This window comes from Molossus molossus, unplaced genomic scaffold (genome assembly GCF_014108415.1).
Source record: "Molossus molossus isolate mMolMol1 unplaced genomic scaffold, mMolMol1.p scaffold_m16_p_16, whole genome shotgun sequence".
Taxonomy (NCBI): Eukaryota; Metazoa; Chordata; class Mammalia; order Chiroptera; family Molossidae; genus Molossus; species Molossus molossus.
In genome coordinates, this window is record NW_023425351.1 from 41,128,971 (window position 1) to 41,145,128 (window position 16,158).

Consider the following 16,158-nt stretch of genomic DNA (forward strand, 5'->3'; position numbering starts at 1 on the left):
GACAAGTATCATATGATCTCACTTATTTGTGGAATATAATGAACATAACAGTCCGAGGAATGGAGTAGTCCCAGAGACGTGGAAGTGGGGTACAGACTGGCAATCCCCAGAAGAGGGGGTGGGGGGGGCAGAGATAAACCACAGAACTTACATGCATGTATGCATGAACAATGGACATGGACAACAAAGCTGGGGACAGGGCGGGGGGGGGGGGGAATCAGTGGGGAAAAAGAGAAACATCTGTAACAAAAATAAATTAATTAATTTAATTAAATAAATAAAAAGAAAGGCCCTCAAGCCAAAGATCAAATCCAGGTGGGATTCTAAGATCCTTTGTTATAACCTCATAAAATATTTCAAAGAGGCACAGGCCTTCTAAGGCTTTAAGGGTACACGTCAGATTTTCTCTTTCAACAACATGGCTTCTAAGAGCCACAAGGACATTGTCGCACAGTAGATTCCAAGGGAGTCCGAGAAAGAGAGGCTTATCTCAGAGAGTTTCACAAATATGACCTTTATCTCCATCTGGCCAAGGCCCTCTGTGGAGTCTCCCACTGGAAACAAACTTTCCCCGAACAATGTCGCGACCCTGACCTCCGGAGCCAGTCAGCTAAGATGGTCACCTAAGGAAGTCTGCTTTCCTGGAGGAAAGTGTGAACTGACAAGTGATGATGATGTTGCCACAGCTCTCCACATCCTCACCTGGAGGACACAGTCATCTGCAACCCGGTGCTGTATCTGCTTGATGAGATACATTGATAACACCAGCTGTAGGGTTTAGGGACCATAACTTCCAGGCCCAGGCTAATCCTGATGAAGTTAAGAATGTGTTCCTGGGTCCTCTGGGATATTTCCTGCATCCACACACCTACCACCAAAATCACATGACACAACCTGGTCATCATTTTACTCTTCCTTGTTTTGAGTACACAACCCTGAAGATGATGTGGCTTACCCTATCAAAGGACAAACTGTAAATTTTGCTGTGTTTGTTGCCTTAATTATTTTGGGAAAAAAAAAAAACCTTTGAGGTTGAATTTAATCTCAATGATCTAATATCATCTTCTGAAGAGTCCTTTCTGAGGCTTCATAAACATGCAACAAGCAAGTCATGATTTATGACACCAACATCTGAATAACTACCTAAGCGGCTTTTGTGTGTGGTTATCCACAGAACAGCAATAATGCCAGCTGGTGGGATTTCACAGGTGTGAATATTTTTCCTGCAATATGAAGATAAAACCTTGCCTTGTTTCCAGTTTTTCTCTATTATCTTAAAGAGTGAAAGTTTTTCAAAATGGAAACTGTGTTTGCAGTATTGCATAATTTCACCCACAGTACATTAACACTATTTTTCTTCCACATGTAAGAAAAAGTATCTGGCACATAGTAGGCACTTAATAAATATTTGTTGACTACAAAAAATATATAACTTCTGTCTAATGGAATAAATAGATACACAGGAAACCAGAAAAGTCTTTTAAAGAATTATTTCATTTTTCAGTTGAAAGGACAAAGACAGAAGGCATTTGATCTTTGAACTACTATGGGCAGAAAATCAGCTGAGAAAACTACTCAGTGACAAATACCAGGAGTTTCTTAGAGAAAAGGAAGGGTAATTCAGAGCATGAACCCAAAAGCCAAGAGACCAATTCCCGAGCAATAGGACTGAGCCCTAGTCAAGGAACTAGGAACAGATCAACTTCAAAATTGCTATGGACCAGTAACTGCTGTGTCACTCATTTTTCCCTTTTCAAATAGGCACACTACGACATTCATCTAATGCCTGTCCCACAAATGTATACTGGATAGAAAAGGAGGAAGGTAGACAACTTGTCTTAAATTCGCTGGTCTTCAGAGAAACTGCACCAGAGGAATTGCACAAAAAAAGCTGCATTCACACGAGATCTTATTTAAATGCTGAGATTCTGGACTTCAAGCTGATGCCCTATTGAGACGAGACTTGGGGATCTTGTAGAAAGGGTTGAGTGTATTTTGCATGTGGGAATAACATGAATTGTTGTGGTCCAAGGGTGGAATGTGGTAGATTGTGTTTTACAGTCCCACATGTTCTTACAATATGACTTTGACACTCTTTCCATTGAGAATGGTGGTTGTCTCCCCCCACCACCACCACCAATCTAGGGTGGGAGTGGGGCTTGTAAATGACATCATGTGACTTTCAAAGCTAGGTTATAAAAAGCAACGCAGCTGCAGCCTGGTTGTTTTGGGGACGTTTGCTCTTGAAACCCATACCCAGTGCTGTGAGAAAATTCAAGCAGCCACATGGAGAGGCCACATGTGAGTGTTTTGAGCTAATGACCCCAGCTATGGTCCTAGCCAATAACCAGAATCAACCATGAGATACATAAGATCGCCTTCCAGCCTGAGCTGTTAAGTCTTTTCAGTCTTTGAGTCTGCCCAGCCGAGGCCCAGAAACCATGGAAAAGAGGTAAGCTATTGCTGCTGTGACCTTTTATGGATTTATAACCCACCAAAATCCATGAACATAATAAAACGGTTGTTGTTTTATATCACAAAGATTGAGGTGGTATGTCCCACAGTAATAAAACTGAAACACCTATGAAGTTACTGCCAAGTGCAGTAATCAAGCCTGAGACTCTGGAGATGCACTTAGATTTCAGTCCCAGGCTCATCCATTACCAGCTGCTGACTGTGGGAAAGTCCCCTAGATAATTATTACTGCCTCCTGGTTTGGTTGTAAGGATTTAATGGGATAACACATATAAAGTACAATGTAAAGTATATGATACATGGTAACACTCACTAAATGTCTATCAGCTGTGATTACTCCTCATGTACTTTTATCACTGCATTTACTGTTGAAATTATCCATTTTTTGTTTGCCTCTTCCACAAGACCACTTTGTAAGGGATACCGTGATACAAAAGTGTACATCTGTAGTTATATCTAATTAACTTCAGTCTTGATTCATATCTGCAGAGAACTTAATATGTGGTGAAGCATTTCCACACGTATTGTCAGAAGTCATCTTCTAAGCAACGTTAGAAAATATTGTACAGGTGAAGAATCTGAGACTCAAGAGCATTAAGGACTAGCTCAGTATCACCAATTGGAGCTGAAATCATCCATGCTGACCCCACACCCACAGTTCTTCCTCGGGCAGCACAGCTGACATTGCAGAACGCTCTGACCCTCTTCTTCCCGCACCCCACCCTCCAAATGTCCCATCGTGAACAAATACTTTAAAATGGTCAAAAATCATATGGAGATCACACAAGTAAACAAAGAGGATATCCATTTTTTCCTCTAAAACTAGACATGACTGGTTTTCTTGCAAACTCTAAAAACTCTTCCAAAATAAAAGAAAACTGTTTTTTAATAACTTTGGATTAAATACCAGAAGATAAAGAGACACTTATTTCCATGTATCACTTTATAGTTGAGCTTTATATTTTCATTCTTCTAAATTTTCCGTGTAACTATTATACGTGGCCAAAAAGGAACGTGAAGCTTTAGATACTGTACTTTACAATCTATACCAGCAGCTTCAAAGAAAGGTGACAAGCATCGAGGAAAAGGCAAGGAAAATACTTTCAACAACTTGTCAACTCATTTCAAATTCAATAAATGGTCCTGCTACTCCCTTAAGTGGTAAATAATCAAGAAAAGGATATTGAAAATATATTCTAAATTGCATTTTATGGAGGGTGGAGGAGAGGGAGACTTCAAACTATTTAAGCAAAGCTTTTTATACACTGTTTCCATCTTGAAAACTATTTATGTAAAAGAAAACCTAAAAATATTTTCAGTACTTTGAAGAAAAATATTATGACTAAGTATGAAAAGGCTGGATTTCAAGATTCCAAAAAAGCAATCCTTTCTCTTGGATAAAGCAACTTTTAACAAGAAAATTTCTGTTCAAAACATTGGCCTCCAGAGGAGTTTGAAAAGCTAGAAATAAAATTTTTAAATAAACTTGACTTGTTATTCATTAGTTTGCCAATATTTGTCGGTCAACTAATATTTAGAGAATGATGTTTGCAGCAGGGACAGCCCTGGTAGCTCAGAATGCAATGATGAAACCGAGAAACATCACATCTGCCCTCGGAGAGTTTGCAGCGTAAGAAAAAAGGCAAACTCAGCAGTAATTCTAACCATGATAAGTGTTCTGAAGGAAAGTAAGGCAGTAGGGCACCCCAGAGCAGGGGGATGCACCCTAGGCTGTGGAAGGATCTGGACGGCTTCTCCAAAATTTGACATTTGAACTCAGATCGTAAGGATGGTGTTATCAGTTTCCAGGAGCTGCCATAACAAAACACAACAAACCAGATGGCTAACCACTATGCTGTACACCTGAAACTAATACAAAATAATATTAAATGTAAACTAATTTCAAAATAAAATTTTAAAAAATACAAAAATTTATTCTATCACCATTCTGGAGGCTAAAAGTCCGAAAAATTAAGGTGTCAATGGGACCATGTCCCCTCTAAGGCTCTGGGTGAATCCCTCCTTGCCTCTTCCTAGCTTCTGGTGGTGGCCATCAATCCTTGCAATTCCTTGGCATCCAGCTACATTCGTCTAATACCTGCCTCTGTGGTCACGTGGCATTCTCCCTGTGTGTCTCTCAAGACCTTCATATATGGACACCAGTCAGACTGGATCAATGGCCCACCCCATTCCATATGACCTCACTTCAACTTAACTAATTAAATCTGCAATGACTGTTTCTAAATAGAGTCACCTTCTGAGGTACTGGAGGTCAAAACTTCAACATACCTTTTTGGGGGACACAATCCAAACCATTATAGATGGTTAGAAACTATTAGGAAAAGACAAGCGAGGCAGAGGTAAGGACCAGCCAAAGTTTCTGTGGCAGGAGGCAGGTGGCAGATTAGAGGCACAGAAAGAAGGCAGGGTGGCTGATCACCCCACACTCATGCTTCTCAGCTGGTCCTTGTGCGATCTGTTCTCGCCACCGCTGAGCAAAACTCTGATGATAGACCCTGGCCGGTTTGGCTCAGCGGTTGGAATGTCGGCCTGCAGACCAGAGAGTCCCGGGTTCGGTTCCCACTAGGGGCACGTACAAAAAAAAAACTCTGATGATAGTTACCTTGGTCAGAATCAAGAGCGCCACATATGAATCTGACGTTTTTCTGACTATGTTTCTGAGACCCTCATGGGGAAAAAAATCTCTCAGGATGGAACACAGAGGTTTTCTGGACACTATTTTTCTCAGTAACATTGACTGAGAAATATGATTAAAATGATTAAATATGATTAAAAATAGTTTTTCCCCACACTCCTTTAGGTCCTGGGGGATTTCACATGGAGTTTGAAGTCTCAGAATAAATTACTAAACCAAGCCTCAATAAAAACAAAACAAAGACCGTGCCAGTCAAGTTGCCAGAGTAGCCTGGGAACCAGCACCCTGAAGCTCTGTCCATGATTAAAGTTTTATTGCCCTGCCCTGGTCAGTTTGGCTCAGCGGTTAGAGCATCGGCCTGCGGTCCGGAGAGACCCGGGTTCGTTCCCGCTAAGGGCACGTACCTTGGTTGCAGTTTGTCCCAGGCTCTGGTTGGTCGTGCGGGTGGCAACCACTCGATGTGTCCCTTTCACATCAATGTTTCTCTCTCTCTCTCTCTCTTCCTCTTTCTCCCTCCCACTCTACCTGAACAAAAAAATGGAAAAATGTCCTCGGGGGAGGATGGTAAAAAAATAATAATAATAATAATAAAAAGGTTTTTGCCCTGGGCTGACCACTGAGAAAGGAAAAGAGGGTAAGGATTATGAAAACCTATGTCCATTCTTTGTATCTATCCATGTACAATTTTAGTCTTCATAATTGATCTGTTATTTTCCACACTTCACTCTTGTAGAAAATAATTTTTCAGTAGGCACTTGTCATTAAAAATTATCTAATCTTTGTACATAAAATACATCATTTATGCACATGTAAATGCATATACAATGCTTAGAAATAAAATCTTTCTATAAAATAAGAAAAGAAAAATAAATTCAAAAAAATCGTAACAAAGAAAAACACCTTGATGGTCTCTTTCATGGTACAAAACAACCTAGTTCCCAGAGGCTGTATCTGAATAAACATCTACTCTTGTTTTTTAAGACCAACCCACATCCTGATGCTCTGGTCCGTCACTTCTTTGAATCCAGATCAACACCAAAACCAGTTGTAAGACCACAAATCAAGATGCAATGCCTGGTTAGGCAATTCCCGTAAGCCCATCATCTGCTTACAGCATTTAGAGTTGCAACAGATCCCCAAGGATGGGGAAATTAGATAGTTTGTGCTGGACTAATGAACAGTGTTAGAGTGTCAAAAAAATAATAATGGACCACAGAGTAACTGAGAGCTGGGTTTGGTTCTTGGCTGCTGTCCCTGGGGAAGTGGGTGGTGCGTGTGTACGCGCATTTTGTTGTTATCCAGACCACAGTTGACCTTGGAGCTAGTTCTTCTAAGAAGTTACATGGGACACTAAAAGCATTATGTATTCTCAAGTCAGCTTTTCCTGGAATATTTAACAGAAGTAGTTTGAAACCCCTCAGGTAATACATTTGTCTTCCAGTCACAAACCTTATTCCAAGTCCAGGAGCTTGTGCACAATAATAGCACTAAGGCTTGTGGCTGATACAGAGCCAAAACCGAATTCCTCCTGACTGTCTCACCTTAGCTGTACTTCCAAGCTCTGTGAGACTAGCTCAAGCAAAACTCAGAGTCATAATTACAGTGTTTATTCCTCCTAAGAGTTTCTCTTATTCTGATCACATCATTTGTGAAAGAGGCAGAAAGACTCCTGGGTCCTTGCATTCTAAACCAGGAGGTTCTTTGAACTTTCCCTCACTGCTTAAGAAGCAGGTAGGGAACAGCTACCAGATGAGGAGCTCAGGAAGAGACAAGGGTGGCACTCTGGAAAAACACCTGCAATCAGAAGATGTAGGTTTCATCATGACCCTGCCAACCAAGTACTATTTGACTGTGAGCAAACGGCCTGATGTATGTGTGACTCAATTCACCTTCCTTTAATTGGGAATAACATGTGGGAAAACACTTTGAAATGGTAAAGGGTGATGCATTTATAAGGTCTGGTTAGTCTTGTTCCTTTATCTGCAAGCATGTCTCTGAAATCATTGCCTCCATCCCTTCCTCCATCAGCCTCTGCCCCTTCTGTCACCCTGCAGACACACACACAGGCCAGGCCAGGGGAGGCTGAGCATTCTTCCTGCCCCCACACCCACAGCTGCATAGCTCAGCCCGGTGGCTGTTAACCCTGCCTGCATCTTGGAATTACCACCGATGCCTGGGCCCCAGCCCAAAAGCTTTTATTTAATTGGTCTGGGCTATCAGTAATTCATAGTTTCTAAATGCTCCTGGTGATTCTAATGGGCGGCCATGGGATCTTTTTTAATTACTGTTTTAGAGGCTCACAAACGAAAATCACAATAATAGAAATTTATTACATATTTATTGGGCACTTAGAATGTGCCAAGCACTGTGATAGCTACTTAAATGCATCTTCATGTTCAGTCCTCCAACTACCCTGTGATATAAGGACGTTTACTATCTCCTTTGGCAGAGAGAAGCCGCAGCACAGAGAGCTTGCCTGCCCTACTCCGCGACTCGCAGCTACTGAATGTTGAGGGCAGGATTCTGCCTTTGCTCTGTCTGACTCCAGAACCCACGCTAGACTATCTTCCAGGACCTATCCAGCCTTCCACATAACTGGTAAGTGAGCTCAGAGAAACACTGAAAAATCTGATCTTAACTGGGGAAAAGGGAGACAGTGAAGAAATTCGTCATGATAAACGAAAATCTTAAAACTTAAAAACTTTCTGATGCAGCATTGTTAGAGCATTTTTCCCCCTCATATTTCAAATGTATGGTTGACCCTGAAATATACTAAACTTTGGGGTTTAATTTAATTTTATGTTGTATTCTGCAGCTGTGTTATCTCACTCTCAGATTCCATAGTCCAAAGAAAAGCATCGGTGATGAAGTTTAGGGGAGGGTCAGAGCTGGGGATCTCCAAATCCTTCCCGATTTCTTTCTCTCTTCTTTACCCCACAGGCCATAGCAATATGTAATGTGTAACAAGCTTAGAACATCACAAGCTACAGAATTTCTTTGTTCTGTGTTTGCTTAAAACAAAGCTTGTTCTCATGAAAATATTGAGGTTCTATGGTTTTCCAATTGTGCTCACAGAGCTCTGGGGTTCTGAAGGCCCCCCCAGGGTTGGCAGTGGGGTGGGTGGGTGACTTGGAGTGAGCTAGGGATACTGGAGGCCTTCCATCACTCACCAGAGCAAATCCACTTCTATTTTCTGGATGGATTAAGCCACTGAAGCTTGTGTTTGAAGACTGGGCTATTGCTCTGTTGAAAAGAAAGGTTGAAAACCACTGTTCTAGTTAATAAGTTGTGATTCAGAGGGTACAGGAATTACCAAGTTTCAAAGACTTGGATCCAAACAAAACGTACTTTACCCTGAGGCTGTGCTGAGCCCATTTGGAAGATTCGGGAAATACCGCGAGATCTCACCGGGAAGCGGTGGTTTGTAAAATGTCCTGGTGAACAGAATGATGGCAGCGATACCATTGCAGTTAGTTATTAATAACAGGAAAGGAGCGAAGGGAAGGCCAGATACTGTAGGCATATCATTTAGGCAGCTTCGTCAGAAAGCTACAACTTTACACCCCTCAGGGGTCCAACCAAGGGGAGACAGACCCATGCCCAGGAAAGTTGGGGGGACATAGGGAAGGTGCTTGATGTCGGTCATACCTGAGGACAAAGGTCATTGGCCAGAATGGGCAGGGCCACTACAAGGGTGCAGAATTTGGGTTATTTAATCCCCCGAGGAAAGGAGTTCACGCTCTGATGCTCTTGTGCTTTCAGGACCCTTGGTACTCTTGTCGCTTGGGGTGCGCTTCCCTGCATTTGCCTTCATGGCCACCCCACATGCAGGGGCCTAACGGACTGCAGCTAGCCTGATGCTAAACTGGACCCAGCTCCCACATGGAAAGGAACCTCTAGACACTGGCCTCGCTTCCAGCCCCATTGAAACCCCAGCTACACTTCTTCTCTGACTGGATTAAGAGAAATGAGATTTGGAAACACAAAGATTTTTTTTTAATTAATTAATTTATTTTTTTTGTTACAGATGTTTCTCCTTTTTTACCCCATTGGCACCCCCCTCCCCACCCCACACCCGCCCCATCCCGGCTTTGTTGTCCATGTCTATTGGTTATGTATACATGCATATAAATTCTGTGGTTTATCTCTTCCCACCCCCTCTTCTGAGGGATGTCAGTCTGTGCCCTACTTCCATGTTTCTGGGTCTACCATATTCCTCAGTCTGTTATATTCATTATATTCCATATATAAGTGAGATCATGTGGTATTTGCCTTTTTCTGCTTGGCTTATTTTGCTCAGCATAATACTCTCCAGGTCCCTCCATGTCGTCTCAAAGGATAAGAGATCTTTCTTTCTTACAGCTGCATAGTACTCCATTGTGTATATGTATCACTGCTTTTTTATCCATTTGTCTACTGATGGACACTTGGGCTGTTTCCAGATCTTAGGTATTGTAAATAGTGCTGCTACAAACATGGGGGTCCATATATTCTTCCTGATTGGTGTTTCAGGCTTTTTAGGGTATATTCCTAGAAGCGAGATCACTGGGTCAAATGGAAGTTCAATTTTTAATTTTTTGAGGTAACATCATATTGTTTTCCATAGTGGCTGCACCAGTCTGCATTCCCACCAGCAGTGTACTAGAGTCCCCTTTTCTCCACACCCTCGCCAGCACTTGTTGTTTGATGATTTGTTGATGGCGGCCATTCTGACAGCTGTGAGGTGATACCTCATTGTTGTTTTAATTTGCATCTCTCTGATGATTAGTGATGTTGAGCATTTCTTCATATGTCTCTTGGCCATTTGTATGTCCTGTTTGGAGAGGTGTCTATTCAGCTCCTCTGCCCATTTTTTTAATTGGGTTCTTTGTCTTCCTTTTGGAAACACAAAGATTTAATTCCACACAAATAAGAGTCTCTCATTCTCTCATACAAGTTTCAGAAAATAATTTTCCTTGAGATAATTCCACCCCAGCAGCACCTAGTGGGGAAGAGGACCCTCTACTTTGTCTGATAACTGTAGCAGCATTTGCTGTCTTGGCTCTCCCAACGCATTGTATGTACACATAATAAATTCTCCAATTTGCTCCTAGAAGTTGAGGTGCTGCTTTGACGCCAGTCTGAAAGGATGGGGAAGGCGCGTTTCTCCTGGGCTCAGAAGCCTCGCCCAGCCTTCCTGCCCTCAGCAAACAGAGCAGCCTGTGACCAGGGACCCTCAGCAGCCGCAGCAGCAGTGGTTGCTACTGCTAAGTAGGCAGCCCCCTTTTGCCAACGGCATTGCATAATTCTTTCCACAATATTTAAAATGGGAGTTTTTTAAGTATTTAAAAATAACACTGGTGTCATTTTTTAATAACAAATGTAATAATTGAAATGTAACTGACTTCGGACTGCTTCTGCTGCTGCTCCGATCTCGGTCTTCTTCCTAAAAATGGGGAGAAGAAAAAAATATAAGGAGAAAAGGACAAGTTACCATGTGAATGAATTAACCTGCATTGAAAACACAAAATTTTGTTTACAGGGATGAGATTAAGTTGTATGTATATCACAAATAATTTCGCTTCAGTACAAAGACTTCTGGCCCAGCCGGTGTGGCTCAGTGGTTGAGCGTCGACCCATGCACCAGGAGGCTGCTGGTTTGATTCCGGTCAAGGCACATGCCCGGGTTGTGGGCCTGATCCTCAGTGGGGGGCAATGCAGGAGGCAGCCAATCAGTGTTCTCTCTCATTGATGTTTCTATCTCTCTCTCCTTCTCCCTTCTTCTCTCTCTAAAGTCAATAAAGAAAAAAATTTTTTTGAAAGACTTCTGAAGAACATTCCTTTTAGGGCTGAATGTCATAGTGTATTATATAGGCACATTGTTCAGTTGTTCTCCCATTGATGACCTTTAAGATGATTTCCACTTTTGAGCTGTGTTAACAACATTGTGATGAACATCTCTGAACATAAACCGTGGCCTGCACAGCGTGTTATTTCCTCTGGATAAGTAACAATAAGGAGCATTGATCATTTTCACACTATATTTTAATGACATACTCCTGTCTGGCCTCCCCCTTTTTTAAGCTTTTCTATGTTCTTTTATTCTTTGTGACCTTCCTTGACTTGGTGCCTTTAGCAATTGCTAAATATGCCACCGGGCTTCTGTCCCGTTTTATTTTCAAAGGTTCTTCTGGGGATTCTATTTTCATTCAGCTGTGGCAGGTGTCCTGGCCATTAGAGTTGAGCTCTTAATCAGGAACAGGGCTCTTGGTTCTGACACAATCTCTTACCGTCATACATCCTATCACACCTTACAACTATTCCCCAGTATCTTTCAGTACATAACTGGATCTTACAGTCTCCTTCTCTTCTAAAACCCCTGCATTTTCAAAGCATACATTAAAATAGGTAGGAAATGCTTTACACTACACACCTGGTCTTTCTGAACTCTATCTTCCCAGAGGAAAGCCCCTACTGTTAGAGGGAAAGTATGGCTTTGTGCAATTCTTTTAGATCAGTTTCACAGGGGAACATGGCAGAGTGGATGAAATTTGCACTCATCCAAGTTGTGTTTAAACACCATTCTATGTTCAGTGCTCAAGCAAAATAGGCCCCCAGATCTGTACCAGTGATCTCACCATGACCAAAGTAAATGCAGCCAAACGTTAAAGTCTCTGGAAACACAAAAAGTTTCAAAGTTATGCAAGTATCTTCAGTCCTTAATGATGTCACACTTCAGGCTCCAAAAAAATCAGTTGGGGTTTGTTTCTTTGTTTGTTTCAAAACTCTATGTGTTGGCATCATTGGAAAGTTCAGGGGGGTCCTAACAGCCTCCAACACGGTGTGGCTGTCACTGCTCCCACCACAAATTCCCCATCTCATTCATCTCTGTCAAAACAAAGGGCTATTAAATGCAAGGTCAGGGACAGCGGTCCAGTGTGGACCCCAGTGAACCCCCTCAGCTTGACATTCAGTGAGGAGTTCTAAACAAAACCAATGTTTCTCTGCTCTACTCTGGAAACTGCATAAAGTCTCTTCCCTGCCCTGGCTGGTTTGGCTCAGCATTAGAGCATCAGCTTGTGACCTAAGAGTTGTGGGTTCAATTCCTGGTCAAGGACATTTTCCCTGGGTTTCAGGTTCAATCCCCAGCCCCAGTGAGGGTTATGCAGGAGGCAACCAATCAATGTCTCTCTCTCACATCGATGTTTCTCTCTCTGTGTCCCTCTCTCCCTTCCACTCTATCTAGAAAATCAATGGGAAAATGTCCTTGAGTGAAGTTTTTTTAAAAAAGTCTTCCCCAAGCATAAATATATCTGATAAGATTACACAGATCATCCCACTGGAAAAAACTGGGCCAATTTAAAATTCTGCCTTTCTCACCTGGCTGGTGTGGCTCAATGGCTGTGCATCAACCCTTCCACCAAAAGGTCACTGGTTCAATTCCCAGTCAGGGCACATGCTCAGGTTGTGGGCCAAATCCCCATTGTGGGGGCATGCAGGAGGCGGCTAATCGATGTTCTCTCTCATTGGTGTTTCTATCTCTCTTCCTCTTCCTTCCTCTCTCTCTAAGAAATAAAGAAAAAAATTTTAATAAAATAAAATTTGCCTTTCTCTTCCTGCTACAAACTCTACAGCATCCATTTTAATAAGAAAAATGAACCTGACCAGGGCTGAAAGGCAGCCCAAATGCACCTATATGACCATGACAGTTGCTGGAATGTTGAAATACTTCAGTATCAACTGGTAAATAACCATGCTTGTATCACACCCCATCCCTGACATCAGGCTCCTCCCTAGGAACTCCCTATGTCCCCAGGATCGAGCAACTAAAGAGTTAACAACAGGTGCCTCCAGCACCACTGGGCCAGGGCCCATTTTATTTGATGATCTAATTCAGTAGTAATAACTCTTTTTAATATCATTCTTGAACCAGACTAGTGTATCCACTGACCTCAAAAATCATGAGATATGTTTTTAATAGTTTGGTGAAATGTTGTCATTTTATTCTCACCTTCAATTATTCAACAAATATTTGTTAGACGCCTGCTCAGTGGTGAGCAGGGCACAGCACTGCCTCAAGGAAGCGCACAGTCTAGTGATAAAGACACATAACTAGCTAAATAATGTCAGTGCTGTGTAATGAGGCTAATGTGAAAGGCAGAGGGGCCTGTGAGAGCTCAGAGGAAAGGGCTTGGGCAGGTTTACAGGAGTGGGTGATGGTGAAACTTCAGGGGCAAGACAGAATGAGCCAGGTTGGTAGAGTGGAGGCAGGTGTGTGTACCGGGGAGGAGGATGCAGGGCACTACAAATATTTCACTGGGGAGTGGGTAGAGGGAAGTGATAAGAAATAGTTCAGCCAAAGAATGATTTGCTTTTTACATTATAAAATGGCACTGAAGCTAAGGATGAAGTGCAGTTGGCCATTTTTCTTCCTGGGTATCTCATAGTACTGGTGGTCCCAAGCTATATTCAAATTTGCCAAGGTTCTGCTGGTTGTTTTATTCCCAAGACTGCTCTGGAGGTCTATCAAGATCCATCTGCACAGTAAACCATTGACTATGAACAAGAAGATGCACAGGGAGCTGTTGACACTCTGCTCATGGGGAAGACTGGGTCTCCATCAGGGTTCCTCCAGGCACATGGTCCCTGGCACTCTGCGAAGATCTGTTCAATGAATGAATGAACTAACAAATGAACAAATGAATGAATAATGAATAAGTTACAAGGACGGTTTTTGAGATGCTTTCAAAAAGTGCCTTGTAAGTGCTTGACCAATGCAATAGTCATTGCTTGCATTTAAGAGTAAAACTTTTAATATTCCCATTTTAAAGGAAAAAGATCAACACCCTATTAATTGTCTCCATCTCAAAACTCTTTTCATTCATTGTTTCTCAGCCCCCAGAATGTGTGATGAATTGTGAAGTGTAAGGGAAGGGATTCATGAGAACTTGGCCACCTACTTTCCCTCACATGCTGCTCCCAACCCCAGTGGGCTCTTTCCTCCTTATTTTCAAGTGGCTGGTGTCCTAGGATTACCAACTCATCTCTGTTTTTCCTAGACTTTTGTGGGTTCATTACTGAAAATGCCACATCCCTGAACACCCTTTCCCAGCATCCTAGTCCAAGGCAAACTGGGACAATTTGTCATCCTTCTGATGAAAAGCTTCTTTTCAGTGTGGGGACATTCAGTCTGGGGACAGTGGAACATTTCAATCACTTTGGTGGCAAGGACTCATTAGTGAGAGGGAATTTCCAAAGCCTGGAGCTGAGTATAGAAGGAGCAACATAAATTTTCCAGGGAGAACAAGGGCATTCGTAGAAGGAACAGCATATGCAAAGGCATTGAGTTTACTCATCTGAATGAAATCGAGGTCCAAAGAGCAGCAGGAGGGCAGAAAGGTGAAAATGGAGAGATTTCTAATTCTGGAAAGAGATTTGTAATTCTGGAGAGAGATTTTTCAGTAACAAAATAGCAGATAACACTCACGTTCATATGCAAGTCATGGCTTCTGAAAAAGACTTTTTTGACTGCCAGTTTAGAATAGTTATGCTCTTGCTCCCATCTACTGCTGGAAATAATCAAGAATTCACAGAATTTCCCCCGATTCCCAAGGGATAGTATGGTCTGGCGCAATCGGACGTATTATTCTCATCCTGTTAGTTCCTACTGTTAATGTGAATAAATAAGAAATGTGAAACGACTAAACACCACCACAGGCTGCATGATGTAGCAAAAGGCTAATTTATTTTTGATCTACCACTTATGTGTAAACATCCGACTCAGAGCATCTTGCCTTCTCTTCAGGGACTCCAGCAGCTAAGTTGATGAAACACCTGAATATTATGCAGCAGAACTTGGATGCATTTCTTCTCTCTTCTTTTCTAACTCTTTGCTCTAAACATCTGTTTTCCCTGTAGAAGCCCGAATTCATCAGCAGCATAACAACATAACAATCCTATTTATATAATTGTATCCTTGACTATGAAACTTCAACACATGGTGTAGTGTTCTCCTACTCAGTATGACTTCCTGAACGACCCTGATAATCAAGTAACTAAGACTAGTGTTTTGTTGTGTTACCACAGTCCACCAAAACAACTACCTACATCTGCACCATACTGAACACTGCTGGCTTGGGTAGCAGGCATTGCTGGTTGCCTACCAAATATCTATTCTTTCTTCCTTTATAACATAACCATTAGGTATAACACAGCCAAGTGTCTCAGGGGAAGGTGACTTCTGCTAAAGGCAATCCCACTAAGGGTAATGTCACTCCTTTGGGGTGACTGGCTCAGGCACAGGCTAATAACCCAGTGCCAATGAGATGCAAAAAGAACAACCTTCTCTTGTTCTTAATAAAAAGCCATTGTAAGATTCTGTGGGTTGTCCTTTTTAGATGAATGCCTGAAATTGTTGCAGCCGGAAGGTTTCACCAACACTGAGGATGGCAGATCAGAGATGAAAAGAACCAGATCCCAGAGCATGAGCTCCTGGCCAGCACCCTTATCCTAAAATACACTGCTCCTCTACACTTTCTTCAAGGGTGATTCTTTGTAATGTTGGAGATAAGACATAAAGGTCCTAGACTTACTTCTTGAAATTAATCCAATTCATCCAATTCAGTACTATTCCAAAAATCATTTTGATTGACTCACTGCAGCTAAAATGATGATTAACTCTAATATCATTAGGCAATATTCGTTATCAATAGCAATAGCACAAAGTGAAAAGTAGTAACAGTATCAAGAATAAAGACAAAAGAAAAATAGGAACTTAAAATGAAAAGTACAACAGATAAAGAGAGCCAGTCTCTCCCATTAACAGAATTCTGTCATTTGAGAAATATGCTACAACTGAAAATTCTTGAGCTAAAAACAGAAGATAACTTATACAAGAAAGATGGATAGCAAACTGCATAGAACTGACTGGGATCCCAAAACAGTAACATTTGACCAAATGGTAGAACTGTAGAAAAAAGGAAGTTGGATAAAAATTACTGGAAATGTTTATTGATCATGATATGAAAAGCCATGAGATGTCCTTTGTG

The 16,158-nt window shown here is 41.9% G+C and overlaps 1 pseudogene; it reads left to right on the forward strand.

The window, feature by feature from the left end:
- The first annotated feature begins 508 nt into the window (after positions 1-508).
- Positions 509-1,115, forward strand: LOC118631450 (annotated as a pseudogene).
- Positions 1,116-16,158: the final 15,043 nt, after the last annotated feature.